General features: G+C 46.0%; 1 protein-coding gene across 1 annotated transcript in view; it reads right to left on the bottom strand.

Moving 5' to 3' along the window:
• SORBS1 (sorbin and SH3 domain containing 1) overlaps positions 1-23,055 on the bottom strand; it is a 224,987-nt gene that overhangs the window by 148,554 nt on the left and 53,378 nt on the right. Inside the window, exon 2 of the mRNA XM_080822787.1 lies at positions 13,087-13,171. The gene's annotated coding sequence lies outside the window, so the exon portion shown is untranslated. The remainder of the gene's footprint in view (positions 1-13,086; positions 13,172-23,055) is intronic.

The following is a 23,055-nucleotide window of genomic DNA, read 5'->3' as shown; positions in this document are numbered from 1 at the left end:
CCAGGACCCTGGGATCATAACCTGAGCTGAAGGCAGATGCTTAACCAACTGAGCCACCCAGGTGCCCTAGCCTGGAGTATTAAATAAATTAAACTTAAACAAATTAAAATTAATACAATATCCAAGAAAGTGACGATCGCCAAAAACTGTCAGAAGTTCCTTATAAACCAGTTCACTACAAACCAGAGGCTCACCATAAACCACTGTAAGTCAGGTTAACCAATTCCCTTTTTTGTTCGATTTATAAGACAGATAATTAGATGAGTGTCACTTCCCTTGAGTCAGGTTTTAAGAGTTCAGGACTATTCTCATGAACATGAACAGGCGCACAGAGGCAGATTTATACCAGGACAAATGAGCCACCAGCCTGCAGACACATGGACTCGGCCCTGACCCATACATCTGGGTCAATGACTCCTATCTAGAGGTGACACACATGAAGGAGGGCTCATCACCTTGAGAGATGACAAAAGCTGGATATTAAACGTTCCTCATAGGTCATAAGATGAATCAAACCTAATAAGATAAAATCTGAGACGAACACATGTGAAGTCTACCTACGTAGGGGGGAATCTGGGGAGGGGGCAGTACCCTAGTTGACCACCTGCTTCGCAGAAACCAGGTTCCTGGAAGGAGCAGTGAAGTTTAGTGGTCCTTACAGTGATCCTCAGGGAGCTTCCGGCTAAGATCCCAGCACGGCTCTGGGGCCCCAGCAGAGCCCCTTCTAATGCTCCCATGCATGACTACAGAGAGGTTATGGCACCACGAAGAAAGATTACACATACCTGGATGAGAGCTTAGGGTTGGGGCTCGGAGATGCCACTACTTGGAAGACAGCGGCAGTGGGCTAGCTGACACCTTAGAAACACATTCTGATCAACATCTGCTATAGTCCAAGCTGGTTCTGTCCCAAAACTAGCCAACATAAGGACCACTGCCTGCAGGGTGGGTCAAGGATGAGTGGCTGTCAGGAACATTTGACAATGGGTGATCCCCGTCTCACCCAGTGACCTGTGCCTGACAAGCCAAGATCCCTAAAAGGAAGCGCCTGGTTGGAGAGTGCCTTCTTATTAGCTCATCAGTCAGACGAGCATCTTTGGAATTATTTTTCCCAAGGAAGGGGATGTCCCCGAAGGAAATGAGTAGATGCCAAGCAGAAAATATAGAAAATCAAAATACTTCCTGATACAATCCAAATCCTTGGCTGATGTATTTCCAGCTCAAGACCTGGAACTCAAGACCAGCCCAGGGAGAATCAGAAACAGGCTCCCAAGTGGCTGGGAGCCAGGAAGGTCCAAAGTGGCTTCAGAAGCCCCGTAAAACCAAAGACAGTGGACCTGTTCCAAGACATAGGATTTCTAAGCTAATGGGGGCAGTGGACATCATCTTACAGAAAGAAAAAGAAGAAAGAAGAAGAAGGAGAAGGAGAAAAAGAAGAAGAAAAAGAAAAAAGAAAAGAGAAATATGGCAAAGGAAAAGAAGAGAGGAATATGGAAGAGCTCAGGGAGAGCAGTGTTGCAGAGCTCCCTAAAGTAAAAAAGAAAATCTGAAGACCCTGGTCTCTAAAGCATTTTTACCAAAGCGGGTTTGTTTTGTTTTGTTTTGTTGCCATATACTGTTTGGTCAATTAACAGAGGAGCCCCAAGGTTCAAACCTGTCACCCCACCCCCCAGCACTCAACAAGTGGACCTTCTAGTTCTATAACTGACCCGACGGTACTTCGGACCAAGGCTGATGGGCAGGGAGTTGAGAGGATCTGCAGGGAACTGGAACCAACCTCTCGAAACTGCGTCATCCGTGAAAAGGCGGTCAGGGAACTGGCCACACCCCACCCTCTGTCACACGGAGACTTTAACCCTAGACAGAACACCAGATACTATCCAAGAGCTCAGAGGCAAGTTTTGGAGACGGAAAACACACAACCAGCATTTCTAGACACCCCCAAATGTATGCCGTTCTCCAAGGATGGGTCTGGAAACCGACAGATCTGTTTACCGGTACAGAATGGTTCAGGCATGTGCCCACTCTCGTTCCCTGAAGGCTTTCCTTTTTCAGGGCTCTGACAGCTCTTATGCTTGCTCCAAGAAGGAAACTTCCACTGCGCGCCACCAGTCTTAAACACATGCTAAATCAGGGCAGTTTGGAGACGGGAGTAGCAATGACAGCAGCCAGAAGGGGGGGACAGGCGGACACCCAAAGCACTGAGCGCTGGACGCGCCAACCCTGAATCTGCAGTTCCTCTATTTACTTAGAAACCGTTGCTGATGCTCGCCCTGACCAAAGATAAACTGGGACGAACCCGGAAAGGGAAAGGGAAGCAGTGAGGTAAGGGCTGTTGTAAACCTGGCACGATGCAGAGGAAAAGGGCCTCGGGTTGTTGGGACGCGGTTTCCCTCCGTGCGAGAAAAATGAGATAACACACCCCTATGAACAGAGACGCGAGGCAGCAAGCGTGCGCTCAGCAGAGGCAGACGCTCGCCCTCTTCACACACGTACAAGTCACACGCAGACACTGTCGGAGGCTGTTGTGGTCTAGTGCAAAGAACGTGGCATCTGGACTCAGAGAAGGTGAATGGGAGTCCTAGCTTTGCCTTGAGCAAGCTGTGTGACATCGGATCAGGCCCTCAACCTCTCTGAGTTTCAGTTCTCCATGAACAACAAAAAGAATAGTTCTTTTGGGGGTGCCTGGGTGGCTCAGTGGGGTAAAACCTCAGCCTTCAGCTCAGGTCATGATCCCAGGGTCCTGGGATTGAGCCCTGCATCGGGCTCTCTGCTCAGTGGGGAGCCTGCTTCCCTTCCTCTCTCTGCCTGCCTCTCTGTCTACTTGTAATCTCTCTGTCAAATAAATAAATAAAATCTTAAAAAAAAAAAAAAAAGAATAGTTCTTTTGGGGCCAGCTGATCTCGCAGTTTTCTTCCAGATCTAATATTCTGTTATAAACTAATATTGCAACACAGCAGTTAGGCCTCCACTCAGCAAACATATACTGAACACGTTCTGTACGCCTAGGGACGAGGACGGCCGTGTACTCAATGGGCCCATCGACCCACAGATGCCAGCAGCCTGTAAACAAGTGTCCACGGTGCCATGGGAGACACATGCGGACGGGGCACAGGGTCAGTTGACCCAGCAGAGAACGGAGAAGAGTGCAAGCAGGAACAGTCTCCCAGCAGTGCTGCCTGGGCCAGAGCTTGGAGGAGGGAAGAATTTGGAGGAGGGAATAATATGTATCAAAGCACACGGGAATGGCCCACGGGGAGTGCACAGCGGGAGGAGTTCAGAGCAAAGGGCCTTATAAGCCATGCTAAGAAGAGATGCCGCCCAGCGCCCCCAGGCCCCCTCAATGTCCCTACTGTCCACCTCAACAGCTCCCTGTATGGCCACACTCTCAGGGTTGGTGTATGCCTACACTAGGTCAACCATCAAGCAACCATCCAATCTCTACCCGCCCGTCCCCCCCAGCCTCTCCCTTCACCCCCGAGTCACACAGCCAAGCCACACCTGCTGTCCACGAGAGCTTCCGCCCAGGCACCCGGCAGCCCTTGCTCTCAGCTCTTGCTCAGCCCCTACTGCCCAGCCCACAGCAGCTGTTCCAAATAGTTTCCATCTCCCTCCGAGCCACAAGCGCCTCCCACCCACCCACTCATGCTCAGGAGAGGACTCCCACCACCTCTGTTCCTGGGCATCACTGTGCAAACCCAGCTCCCGTAGCAACCCTTCTGCCCACCTATCCCAAGCTCCTTCCCAAATAGCCCAGGCCATGCCGTGGGTATATCTGCTCTCAAGTACAAAAAAAAGTAAAAAGACTTTATTAAGAAACAAAAACCACAGGCCTTGATCAAGGCAGGCTATTGCCTACAGATAGGCAGGCTATCTGGCCGGACTCTGAAACAAGCACATCTAAGGGGGATAAGGGGCGTGGATACAACCCACAGGCCAAAGGCATTACACAAGTATTAGCTACTCCATCAATGTCGACTGAATAAACAAGTCAGCAGATCAATGAATCTGATGTTGAAGAGACAATCTAAAGAGTTGCAAAGTCCACAGTATCTTCAGGCATGTGAACCAAGAATGCAGCCTAGAATCTGCCAAGAGCCGTTTAAAACAATCCCAAGGCCCTTGCAAGCCTAGACTCTGGTCCCTGCTGGGCTCCAACACGCACAGCCGACCCAAGCAGCACAGAATCATTGCAGCATCATTTACTTCTGAAATAGATTTCCTAAAGTATGCCAATATATTTAATATAAAATATGAACACAATACATTTAATGTATATGTGGTACATTGTATGTGTATGGATACACATACAATGGTACACTGTATGTGTATGGATGTGTATCTATTTCTCTTTCCATGCCCTACGTGCCATTATAAGCTGTCAGACAAGGAAAGTAAGTGGGGGATCACACCCTCAGCCAACCGCGGACACGGGCCCAGCACAAAACACCCACAGCAGCCACTAGGAGACCATCCTATGTTGATCACGTTCTAGAATATGTCTTGTTTACTCTGTGAAAGCCTCTCTGTCTGCCATTCACTTTTTGTTACAGTCAACAGTTTTGCCACAAGACTGTACGTAACTGGGGTTGGACCTGCCACAGAGACATAAAGGAGAAGTGTGACCAGGACTGTATGATTCAAGTGTGAAGACTGTCTGGCCAGTGATGAGGAGTCCACTTATAGACCTGGGAGCACCTAGCATCAGAAATATTCTACAGAATGCCAACAAGGTAAAAATCTCTCTTCCTAGTTCACTTTTGCCCCATCCATTAAGCAGAGCTAGGGAGTTCTCTCCCAGGGTGGGGAGCGTAGGGTTGGGCCACGAAGTCACCGAGTACAAATCTCATTACACCTAGTTCTTCTCTGTATAGTAGAGGCAAGCATGAGGAATTCCTGACAAGAGGAGGAACCTTCTCCACTGAGACTCTGCTCTTCTGACCCCATGGAACTGGTTATGTGGCCAGCACACCAGGGCATCCCCAAACTCCTGCCCAGGACTCAGAGGGACATATGACATATGACAGAGAGTTCAAGACAGTTAGCCTTTGAGGGGAACCCTCAATACGATCTCATTTAATGCAAGAAACAGATGAAGCCCAGGGTGGGGAGGCAGTTCTAAGGTAGGTCAGGGCCCTCGGGTGGCCAGGGTGAGGAGACCAGGCTCCCTGGTGATTGGCTCATGCCTTAAACCTAGAAACTGAAGGACAGAGACTGCATTCTGGCTAGCATTTTGTTTACAAGAAGGTTACAAGAGTAACTTTAATAGGAAAAGAGGCATCATTAGAAGACACAAACTGCCCATCACAAAGCTCATAAAATGGGAATGGTTTCAATTAAATTCACATGCTTCTTAAAAGTTTTAGGTTGGTTTGTTGGCTTGGTCATGTTCATATGAAGTTCCTTTCCCGTAACCTACTAGTTACTTTGGAAGGGCTCAAAAACTAAGAACCGTGTCTCATGAAAATGGTGACTTCTGTCATCCAGTTTTAGGTCTTGGTCTTATTGTAGAAAGGGGGGGAAAACCATAAAAAAATGTTTTGCTCCTTCAAGTTCAGTAGTTCAGTTCTGTTTGAAAGAAAGGGGGAAAAAGGGAAATATTTAAAAGAAAATATGATTAGATTTGTATAAATGTTCTCAATATGGTAATTTTATGAGCAAATCATATTATGCAGAGTACATGATATGTTTCAAAACTAATACAATGACTTGGTATTTGTAAAGAATGCTCCAAAAATTACATTATTGCTTTCTTTCCTTCCTCTCATTTAAAAATGCACAGATCTCTTTAGGGAAAAAATATTTGTTTCCACTATTCCACTGCTTCAAGTATTTTCCTCCCTATCATTTTAAATTTGGTTTCCATTATTTATATAGGAGGACACCAAAATGATGTTTTGCTAAACCTCAAGATCCCCTGATTTTTCAAGATAAGGTTTTAAACAGAAACTCTAAGTCAGGGGTTATGAAACCAATAGCCTGAGAGGGCCACGCAAGTGACAAGTGGGTGGTGTGGGGACTACAGCAAACTGGGATCTAAATGCCTCCCCTTGCCACCCCCAGAGGGGACAACACTGGTTCTCACTCTAGTCCACACTGCTCCCATGCAAGAACATGGCTCGATCCTGCAACATATTCTCGCTGTCAAGAGGAGTTAGAAATCAAACTATGAAAAAAAAAAAAAAGAGAAAGAAAGAAATCAAACTATGTGAAATCTCCTGACTTGAAATTCTGGACACTTACTTCGAAAAACTTAAAACTGGTGTTTTGTGGGCAGCTAGTTTGCAACTTGCCACAACAGACCGGATGCCATAAACACAATTAACTCCGGGAACAAATGCAACACCTAGAAACACAAAGTTTGCTGGAAAATGAAGGCTGATCTCTAAATACTTTTTTAAAAACCTGTATTCCTCTACAATAACTTTTCTCTGGAACAGGGAGGCAGAAGGAGGGAATAAAGGAACTTGAGAAAAACATGAAATTAGTTGCCACAAAGCAAAAAAGGTAAAAGGTACCTCTTTCCTCTTTTTTTAAAAAATTAAAATAGAAGAGTATTTCCAGCTTTGGAGTCCACGTTGGGACAATTCTGGCAGTTGCACATTTCACTGAGATTAGGCTGTTGGAACAGAGCTGGCTCCCCTAATCTTTCTCCAACAGAAATGCTGTGCAAAGCAGGTAACCTGTCACTCAGAGCCATTTTTATAAGGACAGGCTAATGGTTTTTGTGACTAAGCAAGAAGGCATGACAACTGGGGGGAGGAGCGTCACCACCAAAAAATGCGAACACATTATATATGCGTACTGGGCTTGTGCATATGGACCTTAGAGGGGTTCCTGAACCCTCTCCCAAAAAATCTAAGAAACAATACCTCACTGATTATAATAGTGAAGTTCAACTGTGCAAGTTCAAGCACAAGCGGTTATTTTTTCCAGCATACCTCTGCAGGAACCATTCTTTATTTAATCACTGCCACGATCAGCAAACCAGAGAAAAATCTCTCAGAGTGAGGAAAACAGAGTGAGTCATCTCCACGTTGATAAGGAGACTGCGGGATGAGGGCACCACGCTGGGAGGTAGGTATCAGATGGTGCCTTTTCTAAATTAGTCAGTGGAGCGATGAGAATGATTTCTTCCCATGACGTTCAGTAATCACGGGAGATATAGGGTGATGAGCTCCCCGTTTTAGTGACGACCACAAGTACGATCTAATGTTTACTTCCCCAAACCAGGGAGGAAAAAGAAAAGCAAAAGGGCTTCCTCACTCTCTATTTGTGGTCACTGAATGGAAAAGGAGAAAAATATCTTGTTTTCACACGTGGCCGACAAATGTGATAAAACTTCCTGTTTGAAAAGTACAAAATCAAATGTGTAAATCTCCTGGAGAAATACCAACACCTCAAAAATGTCGCTGCTGCCAGAGAGGAACAGCATGTCTTTGCAGGACGCGATAACTCAGGCTGGGAAGTGGCCGAATGAAACGCTGGTGACACAAACCAATACAGCCAGCCCAGGGAATTGCGTTTAGACAGTGACCCCTGCGCAGGCAGCCTTCAACAGCACACACACAGCCCACAGCAGTACTGGAGCCTGCAGCGTTGGTCTGAGACCCTGACTTCCAGCCTTCGCTTACAGACAGGTGACAACTCATGCAAACTGCACCCTCAGCATTTCCCTCCAGTAGCTGAGATCCTTAAGGAAAATGAGCTTGGGCTGCTTTTAAATTAGACTGAACTCTGGGGTTAGAAACCGTCCACCATTTTGTTTCAAATTCTATCTCCTATTCCTCAATACTTTGCTTCGAAGGGCGACAGAGAGAGGTCCGGTAGAAACAGCAATGATTTGTGGTTCAACTCCTGGCAAGCCTACCACCTCACTTCAAATTCACATTTTGTCTAAAGCCGCGGAATAAAATATCAGCCAGAAACAGCCTTAAATCCTTTCTGAAAGAAGGGAAGGAAGGAGGAAAGAAAGCAATTGGACTGACTGATATATGCAAAAGATATGCAAAAATTTGAAATTCAAGTTAAAGAAGCCTAGTCCCAACCTGCTGAAAAACGTGGAGCCTCGGAACAAGTGAAGGCAATGTCTCCCATCAAAATGCACATCGAGCAAGAGTACTCCAAGAACCAAGTAATGAAAAACTCGAAGCTTTCTATTTCTAGATCATGTATTAAGAGTGAAAAGGGATACTTATCATGCTTTTTAAAGCTAACACATAAACATGATACAAAAAGAAATTAGAAGCTGTTAAAAAACAAAACAACGGAGTATATTCAAAGATCTTACTGGTTTTATCCACTGAGTCACGAATTGGGTGGCCTCCCACCTAGGAGAAAGGAGCTCTGAGGAGCTATACAAAATGGAAGACGTTTTTTAGGCAGAAGGAGGTGGGGCAGAGAAGTTATTCTAGCAAAAAGTGGACTGTTTCAGGCAAGGTCACCTTCCTTTGGGGGAAGGCGGGAGGGGCGGGGGGGGGGGGGTCCTATCAGGCAGATTCCCTCCTCACTAGTGCTGACCAGGTAATTTCAGATTGACTGTTGAAGGTTACAGAGGTAGGCTAGGTATTAAGTCTTAGTTTGCGGACATGGGCCTTAGCACGAGTCACTCCACTTTGGACCTTTTTTTTTTTTCCCTAAAAAAAAAATACCCTTTCCCTATAAAGGGTATAGAATGAAATGTAAACATCCTTCCTATACCATTGCCCTTCTCAAAGTGCTACTCCTCTCTAGCATCTTCTCCTGAGACAGTCTACATGTGTACCAGCACTGAAGCACTGTTTCGCTTTTCAACTTAAGGAGAATACCACCACTTTTTTTAATGCCTGACCACTCAGTCTCTGGGGACATGAGAAGGTACCAGTTTTGTTTTGTTTTGTTTAATCCCTAAAAGCACTTACTAAGAAGGAATCAGAGAGGAGAAATCCTCCTCCGCTGATTATCAGTAACTTTCATTCTTTTTAAGCATATTTAAGTTCTACTCTATGATAAAAGACAAATTAAAACCCAGGTTGGTGTCAATCATCACAAATACCAGTCCATTGAAACCTCCACTTTGCCATAAACCACCGGTTATGGATAGAGAATGTTATGTAATCAGTGCTTAGTAGATACCCCAGAAGTCCCTTTGAGAATATTTTCAGTGAAATATGAGGGCTTGGAAATACACAAAAATGCAAGTTAGGGATGCCCATTGCCCAAGTGATTTGAAACAGCACATTCCAGAAGGTTGCTTATCACACTGCCCTCAACAGCTGCACATGTGGCCTCTTGTCATGTCCACAAAAGGAAGGAAAAGACCAGACCTGGGGAAGGGGTGACAGTGTCCTCAAAGAAGGGATTCCGAAAAGATCCTGAAAAGCCTCTGGGGAGGGCTAAGCTGAGAGGCTCTCGAGGGCAGTCAGAGATGAAGTCTAGGGGGCCAGGGAGGTGGCCAGCCAACTTTGAGTGGCGACTTCAGGAAGGCAGCGAAAATGTCTATGGAGCCTGGAGATAACAAGACTGAAGAAACTCACCAGGTAGCACAAAATGGAAATAGAGGAACTCAATGAGAATGTGCAAGTAGCTCAATGGGGCAATTTCTCTTAGAAAGGGACAAAACCAATATGGAATGGCTGCATTTTGTGCCCAAAGCCCACAAACAAATAAAAACGTGTAGGATTTAGAACAGATTTTCCCCTGCCAGTCAAGGGCAGTTGAAGGATATGGGTGCTCCCTGAAATGCATCTCTCTCCGACAACCATCGTGGTCTATTTTTGCTGCTTTTTATCTTATAACATTTATCCTTGGTTATTTCAGAGATGTTCTAAATATTTCCTACATTGTGGTTCTACAAACCAAAAAAAGGCATTTGGCCTTTTTCATAGGACATGATCATATCTAACTTTGATTACACAACTGATGGCTTTCGTGCACTGTTTGTCACTTTGGAGAGCCTTCATTTAATGAACTTCTGGGGCACTTGGGTGGCTCAGTCAGTTAAATGTCCGACTCTTGATGTCAGCTCAGGTCATGATCTCAGGGTTGTGAGATCAAGCCCCACACTGAGCTCCAACTGTTTAAAATTCTCTTTCTCTCCCCTCCTCTGCAGGCCCTCCCTCTCTAAAAAAAAAAAAATAATAATAAATAAACAATGAACTTTTGGATGGTACGATTTTAGGATGAAAAACCTGAAATGTATTAACAGTGAATTATACTTAGTCATCAAAATGGCTTGCAGAAGTTCCAGCACAGATAAAGAACAGTGTAGTTTACAGACTATTAATGGCAAAAGATGCTGGAACCTTCTGCTTGCCAGCCAAAGGCACAGCCATGTGCCAATTGCATAAATGCAGTTTATAATTCACTCAGCCAACCTGATTTAAAATTATGAAATTCTAAAACTAATTCTCTTAATTTGGGTATTACAAGTTTTTTTATATAAGATGAGGTTTTACTACTTTTATGTTATTATTTCATTTGAATAATTCATATTCTTGTGACATGAAATCATACCATGTTCATTAGCACACTGTGTCTTCATTCATTTCCTAGGGATTTTATCTGGAAAATCCACCCCTTGCCTCTTTCTCTATCCAATTCCGACTTAGTCCTCCTTTCTTTACCTAAGTAATCTCAGTCTCATAGCTTTTAAATACCATCTACGTGCTGATGACTCCCAAAGATACCACCTCCAGGCCCAGCCAACTCTAGATCTCAGGAGAATACCAAATGGGCACCTCTAGATTTAACATGTTCAAACTGAACCCTCAGGGTCCCCCACCACACATCCCTCTCTCTGTTCCTCATCTCAATAAACAGCAACATCATTCACCCAACCAAAAACACTAGACTCTTTCTGCCCACACTCAATCCAGCACGCATGACCTTCAAAATATATCCTGAGCTTGACCAGCTCACATCATTCTAGAACCTCCACCCTAATCCAAGTCGTGCCCGTATCTCCTGCTTGGACCCCTTCAGGTTACACTGATTCTACTCTTGCCCCCAGAATCTATTCTCTACTCAGGACCCAGAGAAATAATTGTGAAGCACAAAGATGACTGCTTTGCTGTTCCAACTCTCCAGTGGTGTCCAATCACACTCTTCTTATCATGGCCTCCAAGATCTGGCTCCCACGTGCCACTGACCTCATTTCATATCACTGCTCCCATACCTACCTCCCAGCTCAAGGCCAGCCGAACTGGCTGCCCTCCTGTTCCTCCATCACGCCAAGCTCAGCTGATGTCAAAGGCTTTTCTTTCTGCTTGCTGTTCCCTCTGCCTCCACACATCCGCCAAGATTCCTTGACTCCAGTCTGATCTCTGTACAGAATTTCTCCCCCTCTCTCTCCCAGGCACAGAAATCTTCTCAGGCCACTCTTTCAAAAACAGTCCCTCCAGCCCTTCATTTTGTCCCTCCCCCATGGCACTTATTACTACCTGAAATTATTATTTAGTGATTTACTTTGTTCGTAAAATAATTTTTAGTGCGCACCCATCATGTTTGCATGTGAGGCACTCTTCTAAGGGCTGGGGATAGCAGTGAACAAGAAAGTGAAGATCTTTGCCCTCATGGAGCTCACATTATTTGCCACCCTACTTAACTCTAAGCTCCAGACACGTGACACAGTCTGCCTTTAGACCTCAGAATCTCCAACGCTCACAGCAACAACGCCTTGGCACACAGTAAGCATTAACATATATTTGAATGGGTAGTGTCCCACCCACCTGAGACCATCTGCTTCTCTGAGGACCTCCACCATGGAGCTCTTCTTGCCCACCAAATGGGACTCTGGTTGTGGGACCGTGTATGTCCATGGTGTCCCTTTAGACACTGCTGTGTCTGGTCAGCCTCCCACAGCTGAGTTGGGACTCTAACCCTGGGCCAGCCTGCCTGCCTGTCCAAACTGCCTGTCCTTCCTGCACCAACCTCCAGCACTCAGCCACTCCCCACATGGCCATGCCGCTGGGACTTGTCTCCCTGGGTCATACGAGCACCTGGTCCTTAACGTGACAGCTGACCAGCTAGTCAGCAAACAAACAGCTCTTCTCAACAAAGAGTGGTGGGAATCCAGACACACAGGTCCTACTGCATCCTTGGCTCATGGTGGCCCTTCCCCTCAAGGAGTTCACGCGAGACCTTCAACATCACTAGACACCGTGCCCCAGAGTGTCCTGGGCTCAGCACTGACGTACTGCTGTAAAGGACAGATCTCTGCCCCTTCCCACTGCCACAGAAGCAAGACGCTTACCCGCTGTGATGAGCAATTAAGTTTCTTTTAGAAAAAAGAACATTTGTTCACGGAAATGATCTGATCTCAAATAAAAATGAAGGTAATTGGGAAATGTAGTTAATTCAACATCTCAAGAAAAAGGCAGCTGCAGCCGTGGTAGAAAGGGGGAGAAAAGGACAAGGCGACGGGCTTGAAGGACCGCCCTCGAAGACTCAGAAAACAGGCATTTAAAACCCGTGTTTGCAATATATGTGTGTCCACATTTTAATCTGTGAGCTTAGAACTACCCAGCTCTACATCTGAAAGCTAAACAGGATTACTTTATATTGTCCAGCACTTTATTCTGTATGAAGCATTCTCATCAGATATATAATCTCTTTTGGCAGGGCAGGATTCATTTCTCTGTCCAGGGCCCAGAGACGTCAAACAATTCACCTGATCTCCCACAGTAAAAGTGGCAGAACCAAGTAAGTACCAGAACCCAGATATGTCTCGGCCCAGCCCAGTGTTCTTCCTCCCAGAACAGTATGGACAGTGTGGTTCTCTGAAAATCACATTCTACACTCCACCAAAAATATTTCCTTTGTTACAGCAGAAGAAATAAAACAGAGGCGCCTGGGGGGGCTCAGTCAGTTAAATATCCAACTCTTGATTTCCGCTCAGGTCGTGATCTCAGGGTCATGCGACCGAGCCCCGTGTCAGGCTCCACACTACACGTGGAGTATGCTTAAGATTTTTTGCTCCCTCTCCCTCTGCCCCTCCCCTGCTTCTGCACACGCTTGTACTCGCCCTCTATCATACAGGAAGGAAGGAAGGAAGGAAGGAAGGAAAGAAAAGAAAAGCTAAAGAAAAAAACCAAAACACGTATTTACCAGTGGTTTAAGGTGGTGGGATGCATTGGTCCTGAGCTCTGGGCAGAGAGAAGGTTCCACAAACTCTTCCAACCAATGCCAGCTCCTGCAATGACAAACATACAAAACATGTGGTGTGAATCAGGCACTCTGCGGCTTCTCCCCAAGGAGGCCAGCCAAAACGCCAATTGGCAGGCAGCCTGTTTAGGCTGCAGCCCCCATCCTCCTCTTCCAGCCCCACTCCCTTCTCACCCTGACTTCCCCAACTAGAATAAGAATCTTTAGTTCACCAGCTAAAATGGTCCCCATTAGAATCAGTGGACCTTGGTCAGAAAGAAGCTTCAGAGATCATCTATAACAGGGATCACAAACTGAAAGCCCAGTGAGTTACATCTAGCCTATAGCAGTATTACAATCGATCTGCAGGATAGGTTTAGAAAATTTGAGCCAAAACTTTAAAAAATCAGAGAGGTCACATAAAAACCCAGACTTGTAAGTTCTCTTAAAACAACAACAAAATCAGTCAACATGGCCCACACATATGTCTAAAAATGATCAGCTGTGCTAAGTAGCTGCCCTTCATAGGCAGGCTTGGCTATTCCAGAATGCCACAGTCCCTACCACTCCCTAATGTCTCACCATAGAGAGAGCTAGTTATCATTGCCCTTGTATTGTTGGGTTTTTTGGTGGTGTGTGTGTGTGTGTGTGTGTGTGTTACAGAAATAATTCTCTCTACCTAACAAAAGTGGGAACATAAAAGAAAAAGGGGCAGAGTTCCAAAAGGAAAAAAAAAAGAAATGGTACAGCACATCAGCAACTTTAGTTAGTAACCCCACTCTGGCAGGCATGTGAAATCTCTGAACAAGTACAACACGTCCATGTTATAAAAGTATAAGCAGGAAACTGACTTGCCTACTCCCACAGTTAGAAGCAGAGCTAATTCTAGAACCTAGGTCTCTTGACTGTCAATCCAGGACTCTTCCACTCTGCCCCACCACATGGTAATCTTATATTGTAAAACAAAAAAATATTTTATATACACAGGTGTGTATGTATGGGTCTTTCAAAACTAATATTAAAATCATGGAAATAGAGTTGAAGTACCCAAGCCACTCTACTGAAAGGCTTGCCATACTCTTCTATTCTTTGACAAATGAAGGTAAATTCCAACAGGTTCCCTAAGGGTTCATTTACTAATGTGACATGCTCAAGAATGTTGATCCTTGGGTGCCTGGGTGACTCAGTCGGTTAAGCACCTGCCATAGGCTCAGGTCATGATCCCAGAGTCCTGGGATCAAGCCCTGCATTGGGCTCCCTACTCAACGGAGAGCCTGCTTCTCCTCTCCCTCTTCCTCCCACTTGGGCTTGCTCTCTCTCTCTCTCTCCAGTGCTCTCTCTCTCCAATAAATAAAATCTTAAAAAAAAAAAAAGTTTCTCCTTTAAGTACAAAAAAAATCTCAAATATCATGCATCTATTCCTTCAAAAGTGCTCAGTTAATGTCCCAAAGTGTCTGAAATACTCTTTATATGCTAGAAAAATGTTCTTTAATATGCATTTTGAATACAAGGCTACAAATAAGCTTCTACGGAGGTACTAGACTATAATAAACAATGTTCAACCACAAGATCTAGATCTCGGTAGGCGTTATTTCTATCAGCCCCTCGAAGAATGCATGGATTCACCGACCACTCAGCAGATATTTACTGAACCCAATTACATGCCAGGCAGTGTTCAAGGTGATGGAAACACAGAAATGAACCAGATCCAGTCCTTGCCCTTAATCTGCTCCATCCAGGTAAAAGATCCAACACTCAAAAAGAGTTCTAACACGACGGGTAACCCTAAAGACCTGGGAAGGCGCTGGTGTTCCAGGAGCACAGAGCGGGGGCTCCTGGTGCAGCCGAGGGGAACGGACACTTCCCAGCAAGGACAGACGTTGAAGACATCCTAAAGCAGGGAGCGGAGGGGAGCAGCAGGCAGGGGGAGAACAGAGGAGAAGGTAGGAATTACAGGCCATGGGGCAACATGGCAAAAGCAAGGACTGAACAGCCCCTCCAATTTGGTCTCATCCACATGTCGTGTCACCTTGCCGGTGGTAAAGGTCACCCTGCCCGAGGTAAAAGTCACCCTGCCGCCTGGGGCCACTGGGCTGACTCAGCCGGTTAAGTGTTCAATTCTTCGTTTCAGCTCAGGTCATGATCTCGAGATTGTGAGATCAAGCCCCACGGCAGGCTCCATGCTCTGTGGGGCGTCTGCTTGACCTTCTCTCTCTTCTCCTTCCTCCCCCGCACCCTCCACCTTGCTCACACTCTCTTTCTAAAATAATAAATCTTTAAAAAAAAAAAAAAAGCCCCTGCCACCTGACCCAACATCTGCTGAGAGGTCATGTACACTCTTGGACATTTGTCTCGCCAAGTGTGCACATCAAGGGTGCCACCATATCAGCACTGATTCCTGGCAATGCTGGCCTAGAACTCCCTCAGGGCTACCAATGCTATCCCAGAGTCTGCGGGGCCCAAGAAACGTGGAAGTAGAAATACTGACACTTCTCATATTTTTAGTACTTCCATCATGGTTCTAAGAAGACAGCTGATAGTTTTTTCTGTCCTGTGCCAGTCATGAGACCATCCTGGATCTACCTCAGGGCCTGGATTTCTATGGCCAGGATCTACTATGTAGTCAAGCCTCAAACAGGAAGTTCTACGAAAAAATGTCCCAGAATATCTGCTCATCAAAATCCCCCAGGTGAGGTTCTCCTGTTCTTCAGGGATGGCACAGGGATGACCCGCCAGCCCCAATGTAGGCTGAAGCAAAGCCACGGGGCAGCACCCCAAAAGACACATTTTGGAAAGGGACATAAAGAGGAGTGAAGACCAACTATGTGGGCACAGTTGGGGTTGCTCGGGGTTTGAGGCCAAGAGGAGCAAACAAGGAGGCAACATTCACCTCAAGAGTGGGAAGAGGTTCCTGGATCTGTCACTGGTGGGCAGGCTTCCAAATCTGGCTGACAGAATCACCATAATTTAAAAAAAAAAAAAAATGCCTGGGCCTCCGACTCATTAAATCACAATCTCTGATTTGGAGGCCCAGGCATTGTTCAGGTGATTCTGACGCCCAGACTCCTACCCATTTGGAAAAAAGCATCTTTCACTCAGAGGCTTCAGGAGCTCCAGAACAATCTCCTTAATAAGGTCACTAACTCGGCATCCTCCAGGCAGGATGCAAGGTTCTGGGCTCTGGGGGCCGTTGTGCATTCTTAGTGTTTGCCACTCCCTACATCACACTAGGAGAACCATCACTTAACTCATTTTACTCTAAACACATAAACATAGAACACCAACAGGGCGGTGAAAGCAGACCCTCTTGCCTCAGTCCCTGTACAGCGTGACCCAGCACCACTGCCTCCAGATGAATTACTGAAGTTGTCCGGTCTCAGATCGGAGCCCTCCCACCTATGCAGCTTCACCCCAAAGGGCAAAGAGTCTGGGAGCATCCAGTCAACCAAGGTGGCCTTCGAGGAACAGCTCGTAGGCACAAAGTACTCTGCCCCAAGTCCTTCCGGCCCACCAAAGAGCAAGACACTGAAAATCAATGCAATGCCTAGAAATCTGCCACACCAGCTGAGCGCTTCTCTTTCCAGATTTTCACTCTGTGGTTAACTGACGGCCTGAGCCATTTCCAGCCAAGAATGGCAAAGTAAATGCTGCGTGCCACAAAGATGACAGACAGGAGTAAACTGGTTCCATGAATGGGCCAAAAGACCTCTTTCCTGACATCATCATCAGATGCCACCAAGTGACCGTCAGATAACCCTGCACCAGAGAAGCTCGCAGCTGACCAATGTCAGCCTTCCTGAGCAGCAATCCACAGTATCCTTCACCAGAAGGAGGCCACTCTTAGACACCCCATCAACCTAAGGGTCCTCCACCTAAGCCATAATGCAAATTTCAAAGAGTGTAGATGGGAAAAGAAATGTAGTAAAAGCTCAAGATACTAATCTGCCCCTTTGGGGGGTCACCAATTTTTAGGCAATGCATTGTTTCCTGCCGTACCATTATGTTCTTGCCTAAAACAAGACATTTCTTTGACCCACCCCTCCAAAAGAAATCAACTACCAAACACCTGGAACCATTACCTCTCTCATTTACATCCTCCTCTCTACCCTACCGCAAGAATACAGAACAATGCAAGACGTTGTGAAAGTCACATTAGCCACCTCCAATCCTACCAATCGAGACCATCCAAACAGGTCTAGTCCAAAGGGAGCCTCCAGGGTTATAGGTCCTCAGAGCACTATGTACTCCTCCTTCATGGCATGAAGCACCAACACATGCTCACCTCTTTCATTGTTTACCTTCTAAGGAATCTTTGGTCGTGTGCCCAGCTGATCACGGTATGCCAATACAGTGCCTTCAATCCTCCAGGTTCCCTCAAGATATACCTCAAATTTCTTATCTCCCAGCTGAAGGATGATCGAGCCAACCCATCCCCCAACTACTCAGGCCTGTCACTAGCCTCTGAAATCTAGGCAACCACTAACTAGCCCACTAATTTAGTAGGCTCAGAAGAACTCTGCTCAGAAAGCTAGTCTAGATTTGGAGAAAATCCCCAACTAGCCTTGAGGCTGACCAACTTGGGAAAGGAATCAAATCAAAGTAATTATCTTCTTTTGTGTACTGTGTATTATTTTGTTTAAGATGATTTTCTAATATCAACTCCTTTTTTTTTTTGCCCAGAAAGCACTTCCCTATTTCCCAGAACAAATCCCACTAGGACCACCCCCAGGTGCTCAATGCCAAGGTAGCTCAAACAGGTCTCGCCTCTGGTCCCCTTGCCCAGCTATCCTCCCTCTATACCCATTGGCAGAGAAATGTGAGTCTGGAGGAACTTTTTAAAGCCTTCCCACCTTCTTCAGATTCAGTAGGAAGCAGAATGAAGCACTAAGTTCCAAGTTCTGTGAACGACACAAAGCTCATAAAATAGAATCAAATTAGTTGAAAAATAGCAAAATAATTTTTAGCTCCCCTTTAAAAAAAAAAAAAGCACGCCTACTTTATATGAATCATTTAAGTATGAGTGACTTCATACTTTTCTTCCACTGGGATATGGTTTTCTTCCCCACAAAGATTCTTCCCAGCTCCCCCTCCACTCCTGAGACAGGATACCTCCACAAAATACCTGTTCTGATTTGGGCACACACACCCCCACCCCAAGAAAGTCTCAACAAAGCCCAGAGTACTCTCCTGCAGATGGCCAGAGGCTCTTTCTCGCTAGGGTCTCTGCATTTGCAGTTCTCTCTGCCTGTGAAGCTCCTTGCCTGTCTCTTGCCATGGCTGAGCTGTTCTCACCATGGGGAACTCAGATCCAATATCACCTCTTGACTTAGGCCAGCCCTGACTGCCTAATCTTAGACCCACCAGCAAAGGCTACTTTCTCAGTAGGACTATCACAATCTGTAACTACCTTACTTATCCATGCTTCCCTCCAGGCAGCAGGAATATTGCCTGACTTGTTCACTGCTGCAAACCCAGCACCATTAACAGTTCCCGGCACAAAGCAAGGGCTCAGTAAGTCACTGCTAAGCAGGTGATCGAGGAGGAGGTGGAGGCAAGTCATTGGAAACAGAGCTGAGAGCCCTCCGAACATGTCCTATAGCATGACTTCCTCATGGCACAGCTTTCTGGAATAGTCTCCTGGCTTCCATTGCCTTGATTCTTCTTAGTCTTGTTGATCCTTAGATACTGGTTCTACCACTGCCTATCACACTCCCTACTTCAGCTATTTGGACTTGGATACTCCCCCTGGAGACTCAATTCCCGTATTTGGCTTTTCCTACTCTGCTTCCATTCAGCCATCCTGAGCTTGCAAAATTCAGACATCCACAGGGGTAGCTGACCTGCAGGACTCTGACCCAAGCCCACACTTCCCGCTGTATCGCCAATATCCCAGTCCCCCATTTCCATTCCCATCACCACTAATCAACTCACAGCTCAGATGTGTGCACCTACCATTCCTAAAGTTGAAACCTTTATTGGGGCCTCTCCTGCTGCCTCAGTACCTGCCAGCTTCCTCTCATCTCTCAAAGCCCTTCCAGCTTTGGCCCTGTGCCCTTCCCCTCTACCCCAAAGTCATGATATTTACCCTAATATCCTGAAATTCTTTCTTTTGTTTCCCTCAATGGACTATGCCTTGATGGTTAGGATCCCATCTAACTCAGCCCCGTTGGTCCTGAACCCAGTACACAACAAGTATCCAGTAAAAGCGTACCCAACTGAATTATCTTATTTTCTCTTTGACAGTTTTCATTTCCACAGTGACCCCTGGAAGAACCTTATCACTCAGCACAAGTAATAGAAGACATTCTGTTGTTAGCACGTTTATTAAAAGCAAGTAGTTTTATCCCCATATTATCAAAACAAACAGCTGAATGGTGAGAGGCAGAAAGGTATTGGTTCTAGGTTCAAGTCCCGTCTTGGCCACTCACGAGCAGTATACTAGTGGGTACCTCACTTTCCCCTCTGGCTCCACACCTCATTCTCTGTAAAATGAAAGGGCTAGTCGGACACAGAAGACCAGGACACAGAGTAGCAGGATTCCATTGGTACGAAATGTCCAGAAGAGAGAAGTCCACAGAGGCAGAATGGAGATACGTGGTTGCCAGGGACTAAGGGGAGGGAGGGACGGAGCGAATGCTAACCGGTACAGATTTCTTTGGGTGGTGATGAAAATGTTCTGGATTAGGTAGTGGTAACAGTTGTACAACATGGTGACTCTACTAAAAAAACATTAAATGAAATACCTTAAAAGGGTTAAAGGAGTGAATTCTGTTACACAAATTGTATGTGAATTAAAAGAGAGAGAAAGGGCAAGACTAGAACAGAGGTTGAAAACTGGAGGCTCGGCAAGGCCACACCAGGCCTCTGGCATGTGCTTTAGACTGAAAGAATTTTTGATGCATCTACAGAGCTGAAAAGCCAGACACTTTCTCTGTAGAGGTGGCTACACAAATCTGCCCTTGATAAACTTCCACAGAGCATACACATGCGTGCCCACACACAAATGCGCGCCTATATACGCTGAACTAGTGAAATCATGTGAGGAGTGCGGACGGCAACAGTATCCGCTTCCGGGCTTTGATTCTGTACTGTAATTATGTAAGGGGTTACCACTGGCCAAAGCTGGGAGAAGGACATATAGGAATCCCTGGACTTTTTTTTTTTTTTTTAACAACTTCCTGTGAATCTGTAACTACAGTTGACCCTTGATTAACACAGGGGTTAGGGGCACCTACCTCCTGCTCAGTCAAAAATTCACGTGTAGTTTTTGGCTACCCCAAAACTTAACTACTGATAGCCTCCTTGTTGACCAGAACATAACCAATTAACACATATTTTATGTTATATGTAAAGCTAGAGAAAAGAAAATTTTAAGAAGATTGTTAAGGAATTAAAAATACATTTATAGTACTGTAAATAAATCTGGGTTAAGTGAGCCCACGTAGTTCAAATCTGTGTTGTTCAAGATTCAATTGTACTTTTTTTTTTTTTTTAAGATTTTATTTATTTGTCAGAGAGAGCGAGAGAGCACAAGCAAGGGGAGCAGCAGGCAGAGGGAGAAGCAGGCTCTCTGCTGAGTAGGAAGCCGGACGCAGGGCTCGATCCCAGGACCCTGGGAACATGACCTGAGCCAACGGCAGATGCTTAACCGACTGAGCCATCCAGTCACCCCTCAATTGTATTTCTTAATTAAAAAAAAAAAAAAAAAGGCCACGCTATTACATTTTACATATTCTAGATGTGTGGCTTCTCCTTAAAATAACAAGCTCTGGTAACGCTGGGCCTCAGCGACAGCAGTGGATGGGGCTGGGTGCTAGCTACTCCCCCTTAGAGGGGTATGGCTCGCAGATCCAGCTCCCTAAACACCAAGTGAGTGTCACTGCCATTTATCACAATGCTTACTTACACTGAATGTTCGCTTAGAGAAATGGTTCTCTCTCAATGGTAAGAAAATGACAGACCCAGAGGGTCCTGTATTTCCAGAAAAAAAGGAGACCACAATCTTTGTGGAGGTGAAGAACATTCCTAGGATTGGAGCTGGAATCTCCTGCCCTTCGTTCCCCGTCACCTGCTGGACCCTGGAGGCATCTGAGGTTTGGACCCCCGGACTGTAACTCTTCAGGACCAGATTTCTTCCACTAAGTCAGCAAATAAATTTTAAAACCAAACCACTGGAAAGGAACACAGCTTAAGTATACACGGTATCCCATTCTCCCCTAAATATTTTTATTCTTTTCATCTTACCTTTCCTGAGAACACAGGATTCCGCTCTCAGCCACGGAGAGAGGGAAGGTCCCACCCCTTATGCAAGATCACATCCAGATAAATAAGCAGTCCTTTTTTTCCATTGAAACTGAAGTTCTATTTAGTAAGGGAGGAAAAGGGCCCTCGGGGCATACATTCCCCCACCTTTCCCATCACACCACCACCCCACCCCCAGAGAACGTGCTTGGAATGCAAGTGTCCCTGAAAAGGGGGTGGGGCAACGCCACAGAACCCAGGGAAATGGCTCAGTGACTGCTCTGAGTGCAGTTGTTTCCAATCAGGTTACACAGAAGAATCACCTGGGACCCTAGTGGAGGACTTATAATACCCCCCTCTTCCAGGGATACTCATGCAGACCACCCAGCCTTGATTCATCGTGTGGCCTTTATAAACCAGTAATTTAGAAACCCCTGGCTACCCTGGGCAGCAGGGCAGGACACACCTCTCCAGTCCAGAGATGCCAGAGCTAGGCTGTCCAGTAAGGTGGTCAATAGTCACACATGGCCACCAAGCCCTTGAAATGTGGCTGGTGGGACTTGAGAGGTTCTGTGAAGGTGACATACACACTGGATTTTGAAGACTTGGCATGGAAATAAGGAATGTAAAATATCTAATTGACATTTTTTATACTGATTAAATACTGAAATATTGGGGCGTCTGGGTGGCTCAGTGGGTTAAAGCCTCTGCCTTCAGCTCAGGTCATGATCTCGGGGTCCTGGGATCGAGCCCCGCATCCGGCTCTCTGCTCAGCAGGGGGCCTGTTTCCTCCTCTCTCTCTCTCTGCCTCTCTGCCTACTTGTGATCTCTGTCAGTCAAATAAAAAAAAAAATCTAAATACTGAAATATTATAGATATACTAGGTTAAAGAAAATATGTAGTTAAAATTAATTTCACTTGCTTTTTACATTTTCAGTGTGGCTTCTAGAAAATCTTAACATGTGTGGATCATATCATACTTCTATTTCACAGCCATGCTCGAGGAGACACTCCACATTCCAGCATGGGGATCCCAGCCATAATGGAAAAATCAATGAAGACTTTGGTCAAGCCCCGGTCTCCACCTACCAACTGAACTGCACCATCCTAAGCAAGTTACGAATCTGACACTGTTTCCTCCCATGTACCCGGCATCAGAACACCCAATGCACTGGGCTGAGTGTAAATAAAAAACACATGTCATCGCCCAACAGCAGGTACTCAACACCTGCACACTTCCCTCTCTTCTCCGACTTCCTTAAGGCCCTAAAATCTGGACCCAGGATCTCCTGGCATCAAATTTATCAACCATAACACCCACTTCTACACAATGGCTGCAGAAGGCACAGTGGTCCTCCACCCCGAGGGTACGAAGGAATCACCTGGAAGGTCCCATCCCCCAGAGACCCCAACTCAGTCCACTTGGCATGTGCATTACTTACAAGAACCATGGAACATTCTGATGCCCGCGGGCTAGGAGTCCCTCTGAGAAACACACGGCTCAGAACTGTGACCGACATCATCAGAGCCACCCGGAGATTTCCCGCAGGGATCTGGGCCAGGCTGGCCGAGGCAGGTGCTGCCCACGGACAGGCCAGGAACCGTGCAGGGCCTTTCCCCGGCAGAGTGCTGCCTTCCTGACAGCTTTCAAAGCTAGGTAGGAAATGACCGTCTGCCCTGGACATTGCTTCA

Source organism: Martes martes (assembly GCF_963455335.1).
Source record: "Martes martes genome assembly, chromosome: 14".
NCBI classification, from domain to species: Eukaryota; Metazoa; Chordata; class Mammalia; order Carnivora; family Mustelidae; genus Martes; species Martes martes.
Note: the sequence above shows the minus strand (reverse complement) of the source record. Positions and strands in the feature narration are given on the sequence as shown.